The sequence below is a fragment of the Manis javanica genome, chromosome 16 (genome assembly GCF_040802235.1).
Source record: "Manis javanica isolate MJ-LG chromosome 16, MJ_LKY, whole genome shotgun sequence".
NCBI classification, from domain to species: Eukaryota; Metazoa; Chordata; class Mammalia; order Pholidota; family Manidae; genus Manis; species Manis javanica.
The window spans coordinates 22,141,786-22,162,695 of NC_133171.1; the positions used below are offsets into that span (position 1 = coordinate 22,141,786).

General features: G+C 42.8%; 1 protein-coding gene across 2 annotated transcripts in view; it reads left to right on the forward strand.

The window, feature by feature from the left end:
* LOC108398747 (uncharacterized) overlaps nucleotides 1-20,910 on the forward strand; it is a 180,174-nt gene that overhangs the window by 102,073 nt on the left and 57,191 nt on the right. For both annotated transcript variants that reach the window (XM_073224823.1, XM_073224822.1), the window contains exons 8-9: nucleotides 15,467-15,715; nucleotides 17,073-17,135. The gene's annotated coding sequence lies outside the window, so the exon portion shown is untranslated. The remainder of the gene's footprint in view (nucleotides 1-15,466; nucleotides 15,716-17,072; nucleotides 17,136-20,910) is intronic.

The following is a 20,910-nucleotide window of genomic DNA, read 5'->3' on the forward strand; positions in this document are numbered from 1 at the left end:
ATATCCTGTCTGGCATCCTGTTTCATTGGTGCTTCTTTTTATTCTCAGAAGTGTCCCAGTTTGGATAAGAAATATACGGTCAACCTATTGGTGGCCGAGTAGGTGAGTGCAGACCCCTTGCTGAGCTCTCTTCTTCCCAAATGCACGCAGCGCTCCTGTTGCCTTCTCTCAAATATAATATTTTTAAATTCCTGTTCCTTTCCTTTGTCAGAAGCCTTGGGCCAGATCCACTGAGTCTGGGGTTTCTTAGGCCTGAGAATTAAGTTGGAAAGTCATCAACAAGGCAACCAGTGAGATGAGCAGTGCAGGCAGCACAGCTGAAACCGCACAGGAAGCCGGGACACAGAAAGCCACGGGGGCCTTTCAGACATAACAAACCGAGGTCACCGTCAGCAGTCCAGAATGCGGTCCCAGGGATGAAAACAAGTGCGGAACGGATGGAGTTTGTCACAGATTTTGGCGGGAAGGAATATGGTGCTCGAGGCCTCTTTTTAAATGGCTCTGACCACGTGTTTCTCAGGCTGCGTTTTACTCAAAAGGCAAAAGCAGTGTTTGTGAGGTGCTTGTCTTCAACGCATTGCCCCCTGGTAACTACAAGTCTTCTTTAAAGCCTACAGACCTTTTCTTAGCCTCCTCGTTTTCCGGGCTTCTGCTGTGTGTTTGTTCAAGCTCCAACTTATTTTATCTCCTTTGTTACATTGTTTGGCTATCCCTGGACAAAGAAAACAGTCATCAGAACTGGAAATAAAAGGCTTCTACCCTCAGGCTCCCTCTCATTTCGATCTGAATGTGGACTGACGGAGACGATTGTTTCCTAAGTCTAGGGACCGACTTTCGCCTTCAACCCTCCGCGTCACACTTCTAACTGGCGTCCAGTGCGCCTGCGCGAGGTCCCGGGACTCGTGCGCAGGGCAGGACGTCGGGACCTCACCTGCCAGCATCGCCCCGACCGCGCATCGGCTTCCATAATTGGCGGCTCCCCGGAGCTTCAGTCTCCTTCCTTCTTATTTTTTTTTTGACTTTTAGGTTTGCAGACTGAATATTTTTCTCTGTTCACGCTTATACTGGTTATGGCAGCTAGAATTTAAAATTCTCACAAGGGCCGGAGCGTGCGTTCAGCGTCAGGACCGGTACCTCTTCAGCTGACCCGCTCTTCCCCTCGCCCCCCGCCCGCTCCCCGGGGGCGCCCGCCGCGGCTTCCTCCATCCTGGGTCCCCACCGTCACCCAGGACAGGGGCAGCGCTTTGAAGCACCAAATACATACTCAGTCGGGTAGGGGGTTTGATAGCCACTTTTACTTTAACTCTCCTGTAAATGATGTAAATGCTGGCGTGTCCAACGTGGCCCCCCAACCCTGACCCACCCCGCAGATAAATCCTGTCTTTCCAGATGATAAGAGCTGTTATCTGAGCTGTGACAGATGGCACTACAACTAAATTTCTGAGATTAGCTTTGGAAGTGTGGTTTTATCTGAATACAGACGCCAAGTCGTGCCTACAATGTGGAAATAGTTCAACAGCTGGAATGAGAAAAACCTTTGTGTAAACATATCCTATTGGCTTAAAATATAAACTTTCTAACTCAAATTCTAAACCTCTGTCCTACCAAATTCCGATGATGACACGGTTCAGGAGAGCGTGACCAGCCCATGGAATGGTTTCCGAGGTGTATTCCGAGTGGACTGTGGCTTTCAGGGTTCCTGTCTATTTCCATATGACGTTTCTGTAACTGACCTTTAAGATAATATGTACAGGGTTTAATTCAATAACAAGCATACTTTCTCAGTTAGTGGGAGTAAACACAGAAAAAATCTAAATTTAGAATAGCTGATATCTTTATTAATAAAAAATTTGTTAAATTGTCATAGAAAACTGAAATATTTTTGGTGTCATAAATATGCTATGTCTTAAAATCAGTTTGGAGACCAACAAGAGTAGAAAATACCTTTATTTTTTGTCACCCTGGAAACTGGGTATGGTGACTCGATAGCGTGAAAATTTACTTGGCTGGTTTCATGGACATGATCCAAATGTACGCTGGAGACAAAGGCCTTATTTTAGTATTAAACAACTGAATCTCCTGTTATTCGTCTTCTGATACCACGTGTTTACTGGTCTGCACAGTGAGCAGGGGACGAGGAGAGAGAGAATCTGGGGCCTGTCTGGCCAGTCTGGTCACTCTGGAAAGGGGAGGACTTCCAGCTGAGGTCCGGCTGAAGGAGCTGGTCAGGAATGAACCGAAAATGGATGGAAGACTGAAACATGGGCCCTGAAACCGTAAAACTGCTAGAAGAGAATGGGGAAAAGCTTCCTGATTCGGTGTTAACAGTGACTCTGTGCACATGACACCTGCCCAGGGACGGAAGCAGGAATCGACGAATGGACGACACCAAACCCAGAGCTCCCGCGCAGCGGCAGGGACAATCGACGCCATGAAAAACACTGCAGAATGGGGGAAAACATTCGCAAACCATACATCTGGTAAGGGGTTAATTTCCAAAATACTCAAGAAACTCGTACAACTCAATAGCACAAAACAGCAACAAAAACAAAAAAACAAATAATCTGATTAAAAATGGGAAAAGGACTTGAGCAGACATTTCTCCAAAGAAGATGTATAGATGCCAACAGGCATTTGAAAAGATGTTCAGCACCACTAGCTGTGAGGGAAATGCAAATCAAAGCCACAGTGAGGTCTCGCCTCACGCCTGCCAGGATGACTGTTACCAAAAGAAAGAAAGAAAGGGCAGAGACAGAAAGAAGGAAGGAAGGAGAGAAAGAAAACACTTGTCGATGAGGCTGTGGGGGAGGTGGAACCCTGTGTAGTGTTGATGAGAATGTAAAATGGTGCAGCCATATGGAGAACAGTGGAGAGGTTCTTTAAAAATCAGAATAGAGCTGTCATATGATCCGGCAGCCTCACTTCTGGGTACACACCCAAAAGAAGTGAGATCAGGGTCTTGAGGACATTCCTGCCCTGCTGTGTTGATGGCAACATTGTTCACAGTAGCCAAAATATGGGAACAGCCCAAATGTCTGTCAACAAGATGCGTGGGTAAAGGAAATGTGGTGTGCATGCACAGCGGGGTTCATCCAGCCTTTGGAAAGAAGGGGATCCTACCACTTACAATAACATGGATGGGCCTGGAAGACATGGTGCTGAGCGGGTTAAATCAGTCCCAGAAGGGCAGATCCTGCACATTCCTTTTACAGAAGCCACCCGAATAGGCGAGCGCACATAGTGAGACAGTAGGTGGTGGCCACCGTTCTCCTGGGGATGTGGGGAGAGGGGTGGGAAGTTGTTGTTCATGGGTGTAAAGTGACAGTGACACAAGGTGGGTGAGTTTCAATGATCTGAACAGCAGAGTGCCCATAGCTGACAATAAGGTATTGCACACTTCAAAATTTTAGCAGGTTAGTTTGATATAGTCCCATATGATTTCACTTATATGTGAAATCTAAAAGCAAAACAAAACAAAATGAACAAAATAGCAGTAGACTCATAGACACTGAGAAGTGACAGGTGGTTACCATGGAGGAGGGCTTGTCTGTCTCCCTTCTTGGGCTACTGTTCTCATCTTCCGGCCTCCAGGCCTTGCTGTGCGTTGAGTACCAGTGAGGTGCTGGTGGCTCCGGCATATCCATCTGCGATCTCCATCTCGTCCTAAGGTGTCAGTCAGGCTCACGAAACGCCTCTGTCACTTCCAGGTGAGCATTCAGGAGCGTGTCCTCAAACTTAACCTGAAGGATAACACTTCCGACTGCGTCCCTTCCCCCCACCCCCCCACCAGCTCCTCTGTAGTCTGCCAGGGTCACCGGATGCCAGCTCGTGTCTACCTCTGCTCTGGCCACAGACCTTCGTGTCACGTCCTGACACCCCAGCAAACCTCTCTGTTCTGCATCCTAAGTATATCTGTGGCCGATCTTAGCTGATGCCTCCGTTCCCATTCGCCTAGATTGGGACAGTTGCTCCCGATGGTGTCTTTGTTAGCACCCTTGCAAAGGGAAGGGATTAACCCAAATTCATGGCCCATACAAATTTCCATCTGCTTCTTATTCACTTGGATTAACATCTGAAGTCTCTACTGTGACCTTCAAAGACCTACGTGATCTGGCCCAGCAAAATACATGCTGACCCCCATTCCCTCCATGCTGCCCTGTGCGGTCAGCCCTGCCTCGTACAGGGTCTGGGACTTTCCCCTTTTCCTGGCTCTGCTGCCCTCCTTCCCACCCTTTGTGTCTCTCTTGCTGTGTCTCCTTATGCAGCCCACTCAGTCCCTTTACCCTGATTTATTTCTCTATAGGATTCACTGCTGACATGTTCTTTATTACATTTATTGTTCTTGTGTTGTTTATTGTAAATCTTCCCCTTCTGGAAGGCAAGCCTGATGGGAGCATGATCTTTGTTTTGGTTACTGCTATGTCCCCAAAAGCCTTAAACAGCGCCTAGCCACTAGGCAATCATTCTGTGCTGAATTACTGAAAATCGGTTCCTGGGCTTTTAGGACCAGACACAGAGCCCTTTGGAGACTCCAGTGACCTGCATTGTTAGCAAGCCTTCCTAGTGTGACAGTTATTGCTCTGGATTTTAAAAATTGTTGTAATATGAAGCAGAATTGAGGTGATATATTAGGTAGCAGAACTTTAAAAAAGAGGAAATTTGAAATATGTGCAGTAGCAGTGGGATGCATATTGATTAAATGGTTGAGGTTAATGAGGAAATGCATTCTTAATTATTACCAGACTTATACAATTTTTACTTTATAGGAAATATTTTCCATTCTCTTGTATTCCACTCAAAATGCTAAATAATTTGAGATCTGTATTTCATTGCTATGAGAATTTGCTGTTCTTAAACTAAGTGTCTGGGTTTTCTATAAACTTTATGTAGGAAAAACTGAATAAATCCACTGTGAAAAAGTGTTTTAAAAGAAAATATTAAAATTTAGCATTTAAAACTTATTTTAAATGAATTCTAAATATTACATATGTTAGAAAATTACTGCCTGTATATTCTGACACATCTTAAAATGTTCTGATTCCTCAGTATAATTCTGACAATGTAATGACATTCCTATATTTAATATTTAAATACCTGAAATAAGGTAATATATCCTTATCTTGCTCCACAGACAAAACCTGGAAACAAAATAGAATTGTTCTGAATAAAGACAGTGAAACAAAGGCCACTCTGAATCTAATCTCTTCCAGCAAATAGTATGTTTTTCAAATTTTTCTGTTCCTTATGGCTCATCAGGCAGCCTTTTAAAAACCGAATTTGACTTACAATATGTAAACAATAGGGCTTCCTGTCAGTCACCAAGACACTCTTCAGAGCAAAATGAGACATGCAGTTCTGTCTTTTCTCATCAATAACAATTGGCAGATTTATTTTGGTTCATCCTTTCTAGCCATGATCTCCAAAGTAAGAAATCTTTATTAAGACTATGTGAATAATATGGTCTTAAAAATAACCTTTGGCCTCATATCTGCAAATAACATTAAAGCCATTACTTTTCTTAAAGCTGTGCTAAAAGGGTGGTTAAAAAGTAGACCAGCGGTTATCCTGATTTTGGTTCTTAGCCAGTCTAGGCAAGAAGGTACTGAACCATGAAGGCGGTTAGAGAAACCTCAGACATTGCCTTCCTTTCCAGCCTTGATGTGATCTGAATCACTACTTTTTTTTTTTTTTTTTTTTTTTTTAAAAAGTAATATAATTTATTCAACTAATTACTGATTGTTGGACATTTGGATTGTCTCTAAATTTTCTTTTTTTTTTAATGACTTTGGTGAATATCTTTGCCATAAGTTTTATTTATATTCTTATTTACTTCCCTATAATACATTCTTAGAAGTGACATGTTGGGTCAAAGTGTATGCGTTCTTTTTGATGCATATTATCAAACTGTTCTGTAAAGTTTCCCTAAGCACTCTACTGGCTGTTTTAATTTTTTTTTTTTTTTTTTTTTGAGAGGGCATCTCTCATATTTATTGATCAAATGGTTGTTAACAACAATAAAATTCAGTATAGGGGGGTCAATGCTCAATGTACAATCATTAATCCATCTCAAGCCTAATTCTCGTCAGTCTCCAATCTTCTGAAGCATAACGAACAAGTTCTTACATGGTGAACGAATTCTTACAGAGTGAATAAATTCTTACATGGTGAACAGTACAAGGGCATTCATCACAGAAACTTTCGGTTTTGATCATGCAATATGACCTATAAACCATCAGGTCAAATATGAATATTCATTTGATTTTTGTACTTGATTTATATGTTGATCCCACATTTCTCCTATTATTATTATTATTTTTATTTTTAATAAAATGCTGAAGTGGTAGGTAGATGCAAGATAAAGGTAGAAAACATAGTTTAGTGCTGTAAGAAGGCAAATATAGATGATCAGATGATCAGGTGTGTGCCTATGGACTAAGTATTAATCCAGGCTAGACAAGGGCAGCAAGACATCCACGGATGCAGAAGATTTCTCTCAAAGCAGGGGGGGTGAGGTTCTGAGCCTCACCTCTGTTGATCCCCAAATTCTCACCTGATGGCCCCCCTGCGACTGTGCCTGTCTTAGGTTGTTCCTCCCTTGAGGAATCTTACCCGTCTCTGGCTAACCAGTCATCTTCCGGGGCCATACAGGGAAATGTAAAGTTGGTAAGTGAGAGAGAAGCCATATTGTTTGCAAAGGTTAGCTTTTTACTTCTTTGCAGATTTATGCCCTGTGGCTTCTATGCCCAGCACTTGTCTCGAGGTATCTTTACCACCTGGAGGAATTATGATACTCGGTAAATTCGATATGAGGCACGAATTCTATTTAAGGTTTGTAATTAGGAAGGAAGAAGAAAAGCTATAGATGTAGCATATGAAGGAAACTTGGGAGGATTGATTATTTCTTTGACATATCTTCTTGTATAGTACCTTAAGTATGTATAGGTTTTAAACTACTAACTAATTTGCACACACATATTAACATAATAGGAATACGGTGACATAAACAAAGCAAATCTATAATTACCAGCCATCTCCAGTGAAGCCAAGAAAACCATTTAGGCACCCTAGGCATTTGTGAAAATTTATCTATGATATGATGGATATTGTCCAACTGTACTTGAACCATCAGACAAATTAAAGCAGCCCATTTCTGGGATCTGTTCACATCCCATATGTTCTTTTAACCATAGATAGTCTATAGTCATGAGATTTTGGGGTGCTACAACTTGCACCCCTCCCAACTCCTGGTTGAGTTCCAACAGTACAGATCCAGTCAAATTCGTTGTCTCACTGTATGCATATGCCAGCCTAGACATCTCCCTCCTCCTTCTTATGGCAAGTCCAGGAGATGGTGGGCTGGATGCAGCCACAACCGCAGCATCGTCCGGATCCCTGTGGAGGCTTTTTGATGATCATCCCCCGGCACGAGTCCTCCAGAGAGTGCTGATGCCGGAAGCTCCTCCTCATATCGTATCTTAGTTCATTTTCTGGGTATCCAAGCTAGGCCTTGATCTTCTGCGTAGAAACAAACAGACCCTTTGCCCACACTTTGACATGCCCTCTATACCACTGTGCAGAACTCATTGGAGGTCAGTACACAGTAACTGCTTTTTTTTTTTTTTTTTTTTTTTAATTAAGAGAAAGGAATATTATCAGAAAAGAGTACCTCCATAGCTGATCATCTGACACCCTTTAAGTGATCAACATTAAGGATATTTAAAGCATGCGTTGATCTTTGATTTACCAATAGTTTTATCCTGTTAAGGAGTAATCCCCCTTTTCTTTCTTTCTTTCTTTTTTTTTTTAAATTTTTAATCTACACTTACCTGAAGAATACTATGTTTACTATGCTCTCCCCTATATCAGGTCCCCCCTAACAACCACATTACGGTTACTGTCCATCAGCTTAGCAAAATGTGGTAGAGTCACTACTTGTCCTCTCTGTGTTGTGCAGCCCACCCTCCCCTTTCTCCCTCCCCCCCATGCATGCTAATCTTAATACCCCCCTTCTTCTTCCCCCCCCTTATCCCTCCCTGCCCACCCATCCTCCCCAGTTCCTTTCCCTTTGGTACCTGTTAGTCCATTTTTGGGTTCTGTAATTCTGCTGCTGTTTTGTTCCTTCAGTTTTTCCTTTGTTCCTATACTCCTCAGATGAGTGAAATCATTTGGTATTTCTCTTTCTCCGCTTGGCTTATTTCACTGAGCATAATACCCTCCAGCTCCATCCATGTTGCTGCAAATGGTTGGATTTTTCCACTTCTTATGGCTGAGTAGTATTCCATTGTGTATATGTACCACATCTTCTTTATCCATTCATCTACAGATGGACATTTAGGTTGCTTCCAATTCTTGGCTATTGTAAATAGTGCTGCGATAAACATAGGAGTGCATCTGTCTTTCTCAAACTTGATTGCTGCGTTCTTAGGGTAAATTCCTAGGAGTGGAATTCCTGGGTCAAATGGTAGGTCTGTTTTGAGCATTTTGATGCACCTCCATACTGCTTTCCACAATGGTTGAACTAATTTACATTCCCACCAGCAGTGTAGGAGGGTTCCCCTTTCTCCACAGCCTCGCCAACATTTGTTGTTGTTTGTCTTTTGGATGGCAGCTATCCTTACTGGTGTGAGGTGATACCTCATTGTAGTTTTAATTTGCATTTCTCTGATAATTAGCGATGTGGAGCATCTTTTCATGTGTCTCTTGGCCATCTGTATTTCTTTTTTGGAGAACTGTCTGTTCAGTTCCTCTGCCCATTTTTTAATTGGGTTATTTGTTTTTTGTTTGTTGAGGCGTGTGAGCTCTTTATATATTCTGGACGTCAAGCCTTTATCAGATCTGTCATTTTCAAATATATTCTCCCATACTGTAGGGTTCCTTTTTGTTCTATTGATGGTGTCTTTCGCTGTACAGAAGCTTTTCAGCTTAATGTAGTCCCACTTGCTCATTTTTGCTGTTGTTTTCCTTGCCCGGGGAGATATGTTCAAGAAGAGATCACTCATGTTTATATCTAAGAGGTTTTTGCCTATGTTTTTTTCCAAGAGTTTAATGGTTTCGTGACTTACATTCAGGTCTTTGATCCATTTTGAGTTTACCTTTGTATATGGGGTTAGACAATGGTCCAGTTTCATTCTCCTACATGTAGCTGTCCAGTTTTGCCAGCACCATCTGTTGAAGAGACTGTCATTTTGCCATTGTATGTCCATGGCTCCTTTATCAAATATTAATTGACCATATATGTTTGGGTTAATTTCTGGGGTCTCTAATCTGTTCCACTGGTCTGTGGCTCTGTTCTTGTGCCAGTACCAAATTGTCTTGATTACTATGGCTTTGTAGTAGAGCTTGAAGTTGGGGAGTGAGATCCCCCCTACTTTATTCTTCTTTTTCAGGATTGCTTTGGCTATTCGGGGTCTTTGGTGTTTCCATATGAATTTTTGAATTATTTGTTCCAATTCATTGAAGAATGTTGCTGGTAATTTGAGAGGGATTGCATCAAATTTGTATATTGTTTTCGGCAGGATGGCCATTTTGACGATATTAATTCTTCCTAGCCATGAGCATGGGATGAGTTTCCATTTATTAGTGTCCCCTTTAATTTCTCTTAAGAGTGACTTGTAGTTTTCAGAGTATAAGTCTTTCACTTCCTTGGTTAGGTTTATTCCTAGGTATTTTATTCTTTTTGATGCAATGGTGAATGGAATTGTTTTCCTGATTTCTCTTTCTATTGAATCGTTGTTAGTGTATAGGAAAGCTACAGATTTCTGTGTGTTGATTTTGTATCCTGCAACTTTGCTGTATTCCGATATCAGTTCTAGTAGTTTTGGAGTGGAGTCTTTAGGGTTTTTTATGTACAGTATCATATCATCTGCAAATAGTGACAGTTTAACTTCTTCTTTACCAATCTGGATTCCTTGTATTTCTTTGTTTTGTCTGATTGCCGTGGCTAGGACCTCCAGTACTATGTTAAATAACAGTGGGGAGAGTGGGCATCCCTGTCTGGTTCCCGATCTCAGTGGAAATGCTTTCAGCTTCTCGCTGTTCAGTATAATGCTGGCTGTGGGTTTATCATATATGGCCTTTATTATGTTGAGGTACTTGCCCTCTATTCCCATTTTGCTGAGAGTTTTTATCATGAATGGATGTTGAATTTTGTCAAATGCTTTTTCAGCATCTATGGAGATGATCATGTGGTTTTTGTCTTTCTTTTTGTTGATGTGGTGGATGATGTTGATGGATTTTCGAATGTTGTACCATCCTTGCATCCCTGGGATGAACCCCACTTGGTCATGGTGTATGATCCTTTTGATATACTGTTGAATTCTGTTTGCTAATATTTTATTGAGTATTTTTGCATCTACATTGATCAGGGATATTGGTCTGTAATTTTCTTTTTTGGTGGGGTCTTTTCCTGGTTTTGGTATTAGGGTGATGTTGGCTTCATAGAATGAATTTGGGAGTATTCCCTCTTCTTCTATTTTGTGGAACACTTTAAGGAGAATGGGTATTATGTCTTCTCTGTGTGTCTGATAAAATTCCGAGGTAAATCCGTCCGGCCCTGGGGTTTTGTTCTTGGGTAGTTTTTTGATTACTGTTTCAATTTCTTTGCTTGTAATTGGTTTGTTTAACTTTTGTGTTTCTTCCTTGGTCAGTCTTGGGAGGTTGTATTTTTCTAGGAAGTTGTCCATTTCTTCTAGGTTTTCCAGCTTGTTGGCATATAGGTTTTCATAGTAGTCTTTAATAATTCTTTGTATTTCTGTGGAGTCTGTCGTGATGTTTCCATTCTCATTTCTGATTATGTTGATTTGTGTTGACTCTCTTTTTCTCTTAATAAGTTGGGCTAGAGGCTTATCTATTTTGTTTATTTTCTCAAAGAACCAGCTCTTGGTTTCGTTGATTTTTGCTATTGTTTTATTCTTCTCAATTTTGTTTATTTCTTCTCTGATCTTTATTATGTCCCTCCTTCTGCTGACTTTAGGCCTCATTTGTTCTTCTTTTTCCAGTTTTAATAGTTGTGATGTTAGACTATTCATTTGGGATTGTTCTTCCTTCTTCAAGTGTGCCTGGATTGCTATATACTTTCCTCTTAAGACTGCTTTCGCTGCATCCCACAGAAGTTGGGGCTTAGTGTTGTTGTTGTCATTTGTTTCTATATATTCCTTGATCTCTATTTTGATTTGTTCATTGATCCATTGATTATTTAGTAGCATGTTGTTAAGCCTCCATGTGTTTGTGAGCCTTTTTGTTTTCTTTGTAGAATTTATTTCTACTTTCATACCTTTGTGGTCTGAAAAATTGGTTGGTAGAATTTCAATATTGTGGAATTTACTGAGGCTCTTTTTGTGAGCTAGTATGTGGTCTATTCTGGAGAATGTTCCATGTGCACTTGAGAAGAATGTATATCCTGTTGCTTTTGGATGTAAAGTTCTATAGATGTCTATTAGGTCCATCTGTTCTAGTGTGTTGTTCAGTGCCTATGTGTCTTTACTTATTTTCTGCCCGGTGGATCTATCCTTTGGGGTGAGTGGTGTGTTGAAGTCTCCTACAATGAATGCATTGCAGTCTATTTCCCTCTTTAGTTCTGTTAGTATTTGCTTCACATATGCTGGTGCTCCTGTATTGGGTGCATATATATTTAGAATGGTTATATCCTCTTGTTGGACTAAGCCCTTTATCATTATGTAGTGGCCTTCTTTATCTCTTGTTACTTTCTTTGTTTTGAAGTCTATTTTGTCTGATATTAGTACTGCAACCCCTGCTTTCTTCTCACTGTTGTTTGCCTGAAATATGTTTTTCCATCCCTTGACTTTTAGTCTATGCTTATCTTTGGGTTTAATGTGAGTTTCTTGTAAGCAGCATATAGATGGGTCTTGCTTTTTTATCCATTCTATTACTCTATGTCTTTTGATTGGTGCATTAAGTCCATTTACATTTAGGGTGACTATTGAAAGATATGTACTTATTGCCATTGCAGGCTTTAGATTTGTGGTTACCAAAGGTTCAAGGTTAGCTTCTTTAGTATCTTACTCCCTAACTTAGCTCGCTTATTGAGCTGTTATATACACTGTCTGGAGAGTCTTTTCTTGTCTCCCTTCTTATTCCTCCTCCTCCATTCTTCATATGTTGTGTGTTTTGTTCTGTGCTCTTTTTAGGGGTGCTCCCATCTAGAGCAGTCCCTGTAGGATGCCCTGTAGAGGTGGTTTGTGGGAAGCAAATTCCCTCAGCTTTTGCTTGTCTGGGAATTGTTTGATCCCACCATCATATTTAAATGATAGTCGTGCTGGATACAGTATCCTTGGTTCAAGGCCCTTCTGTTTCATTGCATTAAGTATATCATGCCATTCTCTTCTGGCCTGTAGGGTTTCTGTTGAGAAGTCTGATGTTAGCCTGATTGGTTTTCCTTTATAGGTGACCTTTTTCTCTCTAGCTGCCTTTAAAACTCTTTCCTTGTCCTTGATCCTTGCCATTTTAATTATTATGTGTCTTGGTGTTGTCCTCTTTGGATCCTTTCTGTTGGGGGTTCTGTATAATTCCATGGTCTGTTCGATTATTTCCTCCCCCAGTTTGGGGAAGTTTTCAGCAATTATTTCTTCAAAGACACTTTCTATCCCTTTTCCTCTTTCTTCCTCTTCTGGTATCCCTATAATACGAATGTTTTTCCTTTTGTATTGGTCACATATTTCTCTTAGTGTTGTTTCATTCCTGGAGATCCTTTTATCTCTCTCTATGTCAGCTTCTATACGTTCCTGTTCTCTGGCTTCTATTCCTTCAATGGCCTCTTGCATCTTATCCATTCTGCTTACAAATCCTTCCAGGGATTGTTTCACTTCTGTGATCTCTTTCCTGACATCTGTGATCTCCTTCCGGACTTCATCCCACTGCTCTTGCATTTTTCTCTGCATCTCATCCCATTGCTCTTGCATTTTTTTCTGCATCTCTGTCAGCATGTTCATGATTTTTATTTTGAATTCTTTTTCAGGAAGACTAGTTAGGTCTGTCTCCTTCTCAGGTGTTGTCTCTGTGATCTTTGTCTGCCTGTAGTTTTGCCTTTTCATGGTGATAGAGATAGTTTGCAGAGCTGGTACAAGTGACCGCTGGAAGAGCTTCCCTTCTTGTTGGTTTGTAGCCTTTTCCTGGGAGAATAGCGACCTCTAGTGGCTTGTGCTGGGCAGCTGTGCGCAGACAGGGCTTCTGCTTCCTGCCCAGTTGCTTTGGGGTTTATCTCCGCTGTTGCTGTGGGCTTGGCCTGGCTGGGGCTGTTCCTCCAAAATGGTGGAGCCCCGTTGGAGGGGGAGCAGCCAGGAGACTATTTATCTCCGTAAGGGGCCTCTGTGCTCCCTGCTGCCCAGGGGGTTAGAGTGCCCAGAGATCCCCAGATTCCCTGCTTCTGGTCTAAGTGACCTGTCCTGCCCCTTTAAGATTTCCAAAAAGCACTCTCCAAACCAAAACAACAGCAGCAACAATGAGAGAGGGAACAGAAACAAAGAGAAAAAAAAAAAGGAAAAAAAAGGAAAAAACAAGCGATTTTTTTTTTTTTTTTTTTGTCCTCAGGTGCCGGTCCCAGGCACCCGCTCACTGGTCCTGCTGCCCTGTCTCCCTAGCACCAGGGTCCCTGTCCTTTCAAGGCTTCCAAAAGGCACCCACCCACCGGTCCCGCAGGGAAGGAACGCTCAATATTCTTTGTCCTCAGGCACTGGTCCCACGCACCCGCTCACCAGTCCCGCCGCCCTGCCTCCCTAGCACCGGGGTCCCTGTCCCTTCAAGGCTTCCAAAAAGCACTCGGCAAAAAGAGAGAAAAAAAAGGGGAAAAACGCGCGATTTCTTCCGTCCTCGGGTGCTGGTCTCAGGCACCCACCCACCGGTCCCACAGGGAAAAATGCGGGATATTCTTTGTCCTCAGGTGCCGGTCCCAGGCACCCGCTCACCAGTCCCGCCGCCCTGCCTCCCTAGCACCGGGGTCCCTGTCCCTTTTAGGCTTCCAAAAAGCACTCGCAGAAAAGAGAAAAAAAAAAGGGGAAAAACGCGCGATTTCCTCTGTCCTCAAGTGCCGGTCTCAGGCACCCGCCCACCGGTCCCGCAGGGAAAAACGGGGGATATTCTTTGTCCTCAGGCGCCGGTCCCAGCCACCCGCTCACCAGTCCCGCCACCGTGCCTCCCTAGCACTGGGGTCCCCGTCCCTTCAAGGCTTCCAAAAAGCGCTCGCCAAAAAGAGAAAAAAAAAAAAGGGGGAAAAACGCGCGACCTCCTCCGTCCTCAGGCACTGGTCTCAGGCACCCGCCCCCAGGTCTCGCAGGGAGAAACGCGGGATATTCTTTGTCCTCTGGCGCCGTTCCCAGGCACCTCCTCACCGGTCCCGCCACCCTGCCTCCCCAGCAACGGGGGCCCGTCCCTCTAAGGCTTCCAAAAAGCGCTCGCCAAAAAAAAAAAAAAAAAAACCGCTCCGGTTTCTCTCCACCCGCCGGGAGCCGGGGGGAGGGGCGCTCGGGTCCCGCCGGGCTGGGGCTTGTATCTTACCCCCTTCACAAGGCGCTGGGTTCTTGCAGGTGTGGATGTGGTCTGGATGTTGTCCTGTGTCCTGTGGTCTCTATTTTAGGAAGATTTTTCTTTGTTATATTTTCATAGCTCTATGTGTTTTTGGGAGGAGATTTCCACTGCTCTACTCACGCCGCCATCTTGGCTCCTGGCTCTGAATCACTACTTTTTTAAACAGATTTTATAATTTTTCTTCTCTAGTACATCCTAATGTATGGTGATGGGGTTTCATAATGGTTGGAGAGTCCCAGCTTGGGCGCCAGAGACTTAGGTCCTATCTCTGCTTAAATCTGTCTTACCTAATTCATTGGTTTATTAGATACAACTCTTTTTAAATGTTGTATTTCCTCATACATTATATGAGAAGCCCCCAATAGCACACCTGTATTTTCTCTGTTCTGTCCTTTGTGCTATTGTCCATGTTTTACCTTTACATGTGTTAAAACCCACAATAAATTGTGTTACACAATAACTTGCTATATAAATAACTTAAAATGGATAAAAAGTACACCATTTTCTTTACACACATATGTATCACTCTCAGCACTGTTACTTCTTCACATAGTTTTGAATTTCTATCTAGTATCATTTTCATTTTGCCTGAACAAGTTTGTCTAACATTTTTACAGGGCAGGTCTGTTGGTGGCAAATTCTCTCAACTTTGCTCTGTCTGAAAAAATGTTTATTTTTCTATCTTTAAAAAAATTATACAAGTCTTTATTTAAGAATAGGTTTAGGTTTGCACAAATATTGCAAAGACAATAGAGTCCTGTGCACCCCTCACCCAGTCTCCCCGTTACTAATACCTTAATTACTGTGGAACATTTGACACAATTAAAGAAACAGCAGTGGTTCATGACTATTAACTAAGCTTCATACTTTACGTAGTGTTTGTTTATTTATTTCACCAGTTTTATCAAATGTCGTTGTGTTGCTCCAGAATTCCACCCGGAACACCACATCACATCTGTGGGCTGTGATACACCCTTAGATCCTTCTGGCCAGCAGAATTCTCCCGGCTGCCCTTGGCTGTGACGCCCTCTGCCCTTCGAGGAACACGGGTTGGGCGTTTTGTAGATCGCACCTTGACTTGGGCTTCGCCTGAGTTTGTCTCACAAATTAAGTGAGGTGATGAGATGGGGAGAAAGATGGCGGAGGTGAAGGACCATTCTCATTTCTTCATCTGAAGGTACACACTACCAGCTTGAACTAACCCTGATAATTTGCCTTACGTAGTGTTTACAAGATTTCTCTACTCTAAAATTATATTTTTGGCTTCTTTCCACACTCCACTCTTCAGAAGCAAGTCACTGAAAACAACTGACACTCAAGAATGTGTGCAGGGAAACTAAACTCCATCAGTGTGAACTTTAGTTATTTTGCTGTTCAAATTGTTCCAGTTTGGACACCGGGGCTCCTTCCGGTGGCTCTGTGTCCCTTTGACATACCCCTGCCATTGTGGTCTTTCAGCATTTCCGACTCCCCAGCGCTGTCTAGGGGAGTGCATGTTGTACCCACCCTCATCTTGAGCACTGATGCCCACACTTCTCACGGAGCCCTGCCTAACTGTTACGATTGTTATTAGTACCATAGATGGTATGAAAGATCGATATCTGGTTCTGGATGTGCACGGTGCTAATGGGGCGCCATTTGTTCTCGGCCTTCCCAGCACACAGACCTAGGAAACACACCTAAGTAGACCGAACCATGAATACACCCACGTCCAGTATTATTGCTGTTTATCTGACTGTCTACACTGAGAGGACATGAGTTCTTGCTGTCGTCTCTGCCTGATCCAGAACCATGTTGCTCATACTAGTCCTTCTTGGTCTTTAACCACCTTCTCCAACAGTCAGAAATCTTTATTCTCAGTTTTGAAAGTATTTTTTACGCTATAAAATCTAGGTCGACGGTCTTTCCGTTCAATACTGAGTGTGTTGCTCCATGTGTTCCCTCTTCGTGTTTTCTCGTGAGAAGTCTGATGCCATTCTTTTTATTTCTTCTTATAGTGGCTCTTTTCTCTGGCTGCTCTTAAGATTTTCTGTTTATCACTGGGTTTCATCAAGTTGGTAATTATTTGCTTTGGTATGTTTTTCTTTGTGTTTTTCTGCTTGGAATTCATTGGGTTTTTTGAATCTGTGAGTCTCCATTTTTCATCAAAATTCAAAAAACCGTAGCCATTCTTTAAAATATTGTTTCTGTCTCCTTAAGTCAGTGAGACTCCTATGCTCTTGGTTTTCTCTCAGTTTTGGTCAGTTCCTGATGGTGACCCTCTCCCTGTGTTTGGAGTCCTGACTGTGCCCCAGGGAGAAAGGTGGGGGTGGCTGTGGAGTGCACTCCTTCCCCTCTTAGGCAGGATCATAGCTCTGTGCAGCTTTTTGTCCTAAATCAGTTGTTTCATGTAATTTGTCTAGTTTCGTAGTTGTTTATGATGGTAAGTTAGTTCAGACTGTTACTCTATCATAGCTAGAGAAAGGAATGCCTTTTATCTATTTTTCTATTTTAATAATACTGATTTTTATTTTCTTTTTCTATTTCTCTTGCAGTGTTTAGTTTTCCTGTTTTTACATCTGGCTCATAGATGGCAAAGTCATGACCACAGAGAAATGGTAAATGCCTTTTTCAAATAATGTATAATTAATTTGTTTGGCATTTTCTATGGCCTGAATGTATTCCCTCAAAGTCATATGCTGAAGTCCTAACTCCCAAAGGTGATGGTATTAAGAAGTGGGGACCTTCAGTTGCCGATTAGGTCATGAGGGTGACCCCACGTGAGATCAGCGCCCTTGTGAAAGAGGCCCCACCGAGCTCCCAGCCCCTTCCACTCCGTGAGGGCATGGCGGGTGTGTGACCCCAGAGAGGACCCTCACCTGACTGCTGGCACTGCTTCTGGACCTCCAGCCTCCAGAACTGGGAGAAATGAATTCTGTTGTTTGGTATTTTGCTGGAGTGGCCTAAACAGACTAGGACAATGTCCTAAAGGGACTTAGTGCTGTTATTTAAGATTTTCTCAGTGCATATCCATATTTCCTAAATGTTGAAAGGCCTGAAAATACTTGTGATGAGTAATCAGAACATTTTATGATTTACACTCCTTCTTGTATAATTTCTAAGAATTGGAATGGTGTTAGTTTTTCAGAAAGGGACACGTGAACGGAGAAGGCTGGGTGTGTACATCTGGGTTGTGGGGCCCTCTCAAAGGGTCCATCCTGACAGAGGGGGTGGGGGCGGTCAGGGGGGCCAGGTTCTGTCCGCAGGCTGGGCTTCCTTTAGTATGTGATGGAGCATCACTGAGGATCAGGGCTGGGGGCTGAGCCGGCATGAGGTGAGGGAGGCAGGTGGGATGCGATGGACCAGGCCGGGCAGCAGGCCCGACTCGACTGCTTGCTTCATGATTGAGTTCAGGCACGTTTGCTGCTTTGTTGAGGATTCATTTCATCTGGAACTATTTCATAGTATTATTATGAGAATTAACCCACGCAGTTTACCTGAAGTTGCTTGTAAGTTGAAAAACACTTCAAATGCACTTGTTGTCATAGTTATCAGGAGTGCGACACGGGCAATATTTGGACAGGCCATTTTCGGTAATGATGTGCCAGTTGGGACGGAAGGGAGAGGCTGTGGTCAGGGAGGCTAGAGGTTGGCTGCTGCTTTGGTCTAAAAGCTCTCAAGTCTCTGTCACAGCTAATGTTTGCTAGGCAGCAAGAGGACATGCAGATTTGGACTATCACTTTTCACTCACAATCACCCGGGGGTCTTGTTAAAAGGCAAATATTGATTAAGAAGTTTGGGGTGGGGCCCAAGAGTCTCATTCTGAACAGCCCCCAGGTGATGGCAGTGCTGTGATCCATGGAGCATCCTTTATGCCATGTGGCTTTGTGGGAAGCTGTAGAGGACGAAGCCCCAGAGGTAGCACAGATTCCAGTTGGCAGCTTGGTTTTCTCTCAGTTTTGGTCAATTCCTGATGGTGAAAACAATTGAATGTCGCTCACCATGAAGGATTTCCCAGCTGTGCACGTTGAGCAGTAAGGGTTGTATTCCAAGGATGTCTCTCTCTTTACTTCCTTTGACTTACATTTAAAAGTAATTTTTAATTGTCCTATCCCCCTTTTTCTTAAGTTAATATAATGAGAAGCAGGAAGAGATTTCCCAAAAATAGATTCAAGAAAAAAATGCCACCCTCCTGTGAGAGCAGTGTTAAAATGATCAAAAAAAGTAAAACTCAAATTTCTTCTGCCTTATAAAAGTAAGGAAAGGACCTGAGTTTTAAAACCATGGCTAACATTTCTGACAATGAATATCGATGGCTTTCTTCCTTACTGTAGATTTCAGAACTTTCCTTGGAAAGAAGAACATGTCACTGAAAAAAAATGGATTACACGGAGTAACCAGCGTAGTAGGAGTGCTTATCCCCTCTTACTCTGCTTTGAATGCAGTCATCACAAAGCGACCAGCTCGATCAATACTGGCTTATAGCTTGAGGGCTTCAGGAGTTGAAGTTTAGGTTGAGCCTAGAGTGACCCGAATTGGCTATAGATACGGAATAACTGTACATCAGGCATCTCCAGAAAGTATTGTAAATTTTCATGTAAGAGTTCACTGTAATTTTCATGCAGTTAAACTAAAGCATTTTCTCTGTATTAACAACACTTGAGGGAATTAAGGGCACATGCCAGTTCAGTTTCAGTTTGTATAAAGTTCACATTGTTTAACTGGAAGTTTTCTTTTCCTTTTAAAGTATTGTGCTTGAGTATTTCAAAGGTGAAGCTAGTTGTGTGAAACTCAGGCTAACCGCATATTTCCATAGGCTGTGGCTGCCTCGGGAGCTTTTACAGTTGTTTGATTGAAGTATTTTGAATAGTTAATCACGCACATGGTAAAAATGTCAAAAAGTACAAAAAGATATTCAGTGAAAAGTAAGTCTCCCTCTTGATCCAGTTACCCTATTACCAGTGACCATGACCAGAGGCCAAAAATGTGGCAGAGCTGCACAGGCACCGACCGAGTTCAGGGCCAGGGCAGCGGGGAGAGGCCGAGGCTCAGTCTGAGCTCGACTCCACAGAAAAAAGGGGGAGGAGGGCTTTCAAGCCCTGGGCCAGGAAGTCGTAGGCACCCCCACTTGCCAGGGGTCCTCAGCCAAGGGAAGATGAAACCTTCTCTTATCTCCACAACAGGAGGCCGGTTTGTAAATCGGAGCCCCTCGCGTTCCTAGATGTCCCCTCCTGCCCTTCCACAGAGGCTGGGCGGTGGGGCCTCGCACCTGGGTGCTTTCAGAGAGACGGGCCCATCTTTGGGATAGTTCTGGGTTATAAACCTGGCAGAGTGGGATTTTTAAAAGATTTACATCCCAACGGGACAGAAAAAGAATTTGCAGGTACAAGTTTTGTAAAGTAAATGCTCTTTAAGGGGGAAGCCAGGAAGCGGCCCGGGGTGGGGCCAGGCTGAGGGGAATGAGGAGGCCGTCTTGGCCACCATCTGCTTCAAATACACGCTTATTCTGGAACTTGCTTTTTTCATGAAAACAGGTATAGCAAATGATGAGTAGTATTTTATAGATGTACCAGACCATTTAAATAGCTCCCAACTGCTAGACATTGTGTCTGCTGTTGGGCGTCTGCAGTGAGCGGCAGTGTGCGCAGTGAAACATGAGAGATTATTTCTATAGCATAAATTGCAAAAATGGTATTGCTGGATTGAAAAGGATACATTTCAAATTTTGTTAGCTGTTACCGAATTGCCTTCCGTGTGCTGCATCAGTTTTGGGCTTACATCAACCTTTGCAAACAGCATGTTTCCAAAGTTGTTGATTTTTTCCAGTGTGGCTTGTGAGAAGTAGTGGCTTTTTAACTTCTAATTTGTTCACTTTGGGATCACCGGGGCTGGCAGTGCCCAGCCTTCAGACCATTCAATGAGTCATTCATTGTCCATTGCCAGGGAGTAAAAGTTTGCTGTGATTAACTGACCATTTCTCATAAAATGTCCAAACTGTTAGAAAAATGTCAAAAATTTTAAGTAGTTAAAATACAGTCTCCTTTATGAAGACCTTCAAGAGACAGAAGGTGAAGGACAGCCTCAGGCAGGGAGATAAAATCCGCATGCTTTTTGCCTTTTCTAGTCTCTGAGCCTCCCACTTTCATGTTTCCATGTTTCAGATTCCAGCTATGCTCCCATTTTCCCTTTCAGTGTCTTGTTTGTTTCTTGCCTAAACTATAGATAGGATCAGAGTTTAGAAAATCTGAAGAAAAGTGATTATTGGAAGTATGTCCCTTAGTGCCCCTGAATCACTTTAAGGAATAATAATGGGCCAGGTCAGGAGGGGTACTGTTTGTTAAGCAAGATCCCCTTGAGCTGATTCTCCTGTACAAGTGTTACTTCATTCACTCC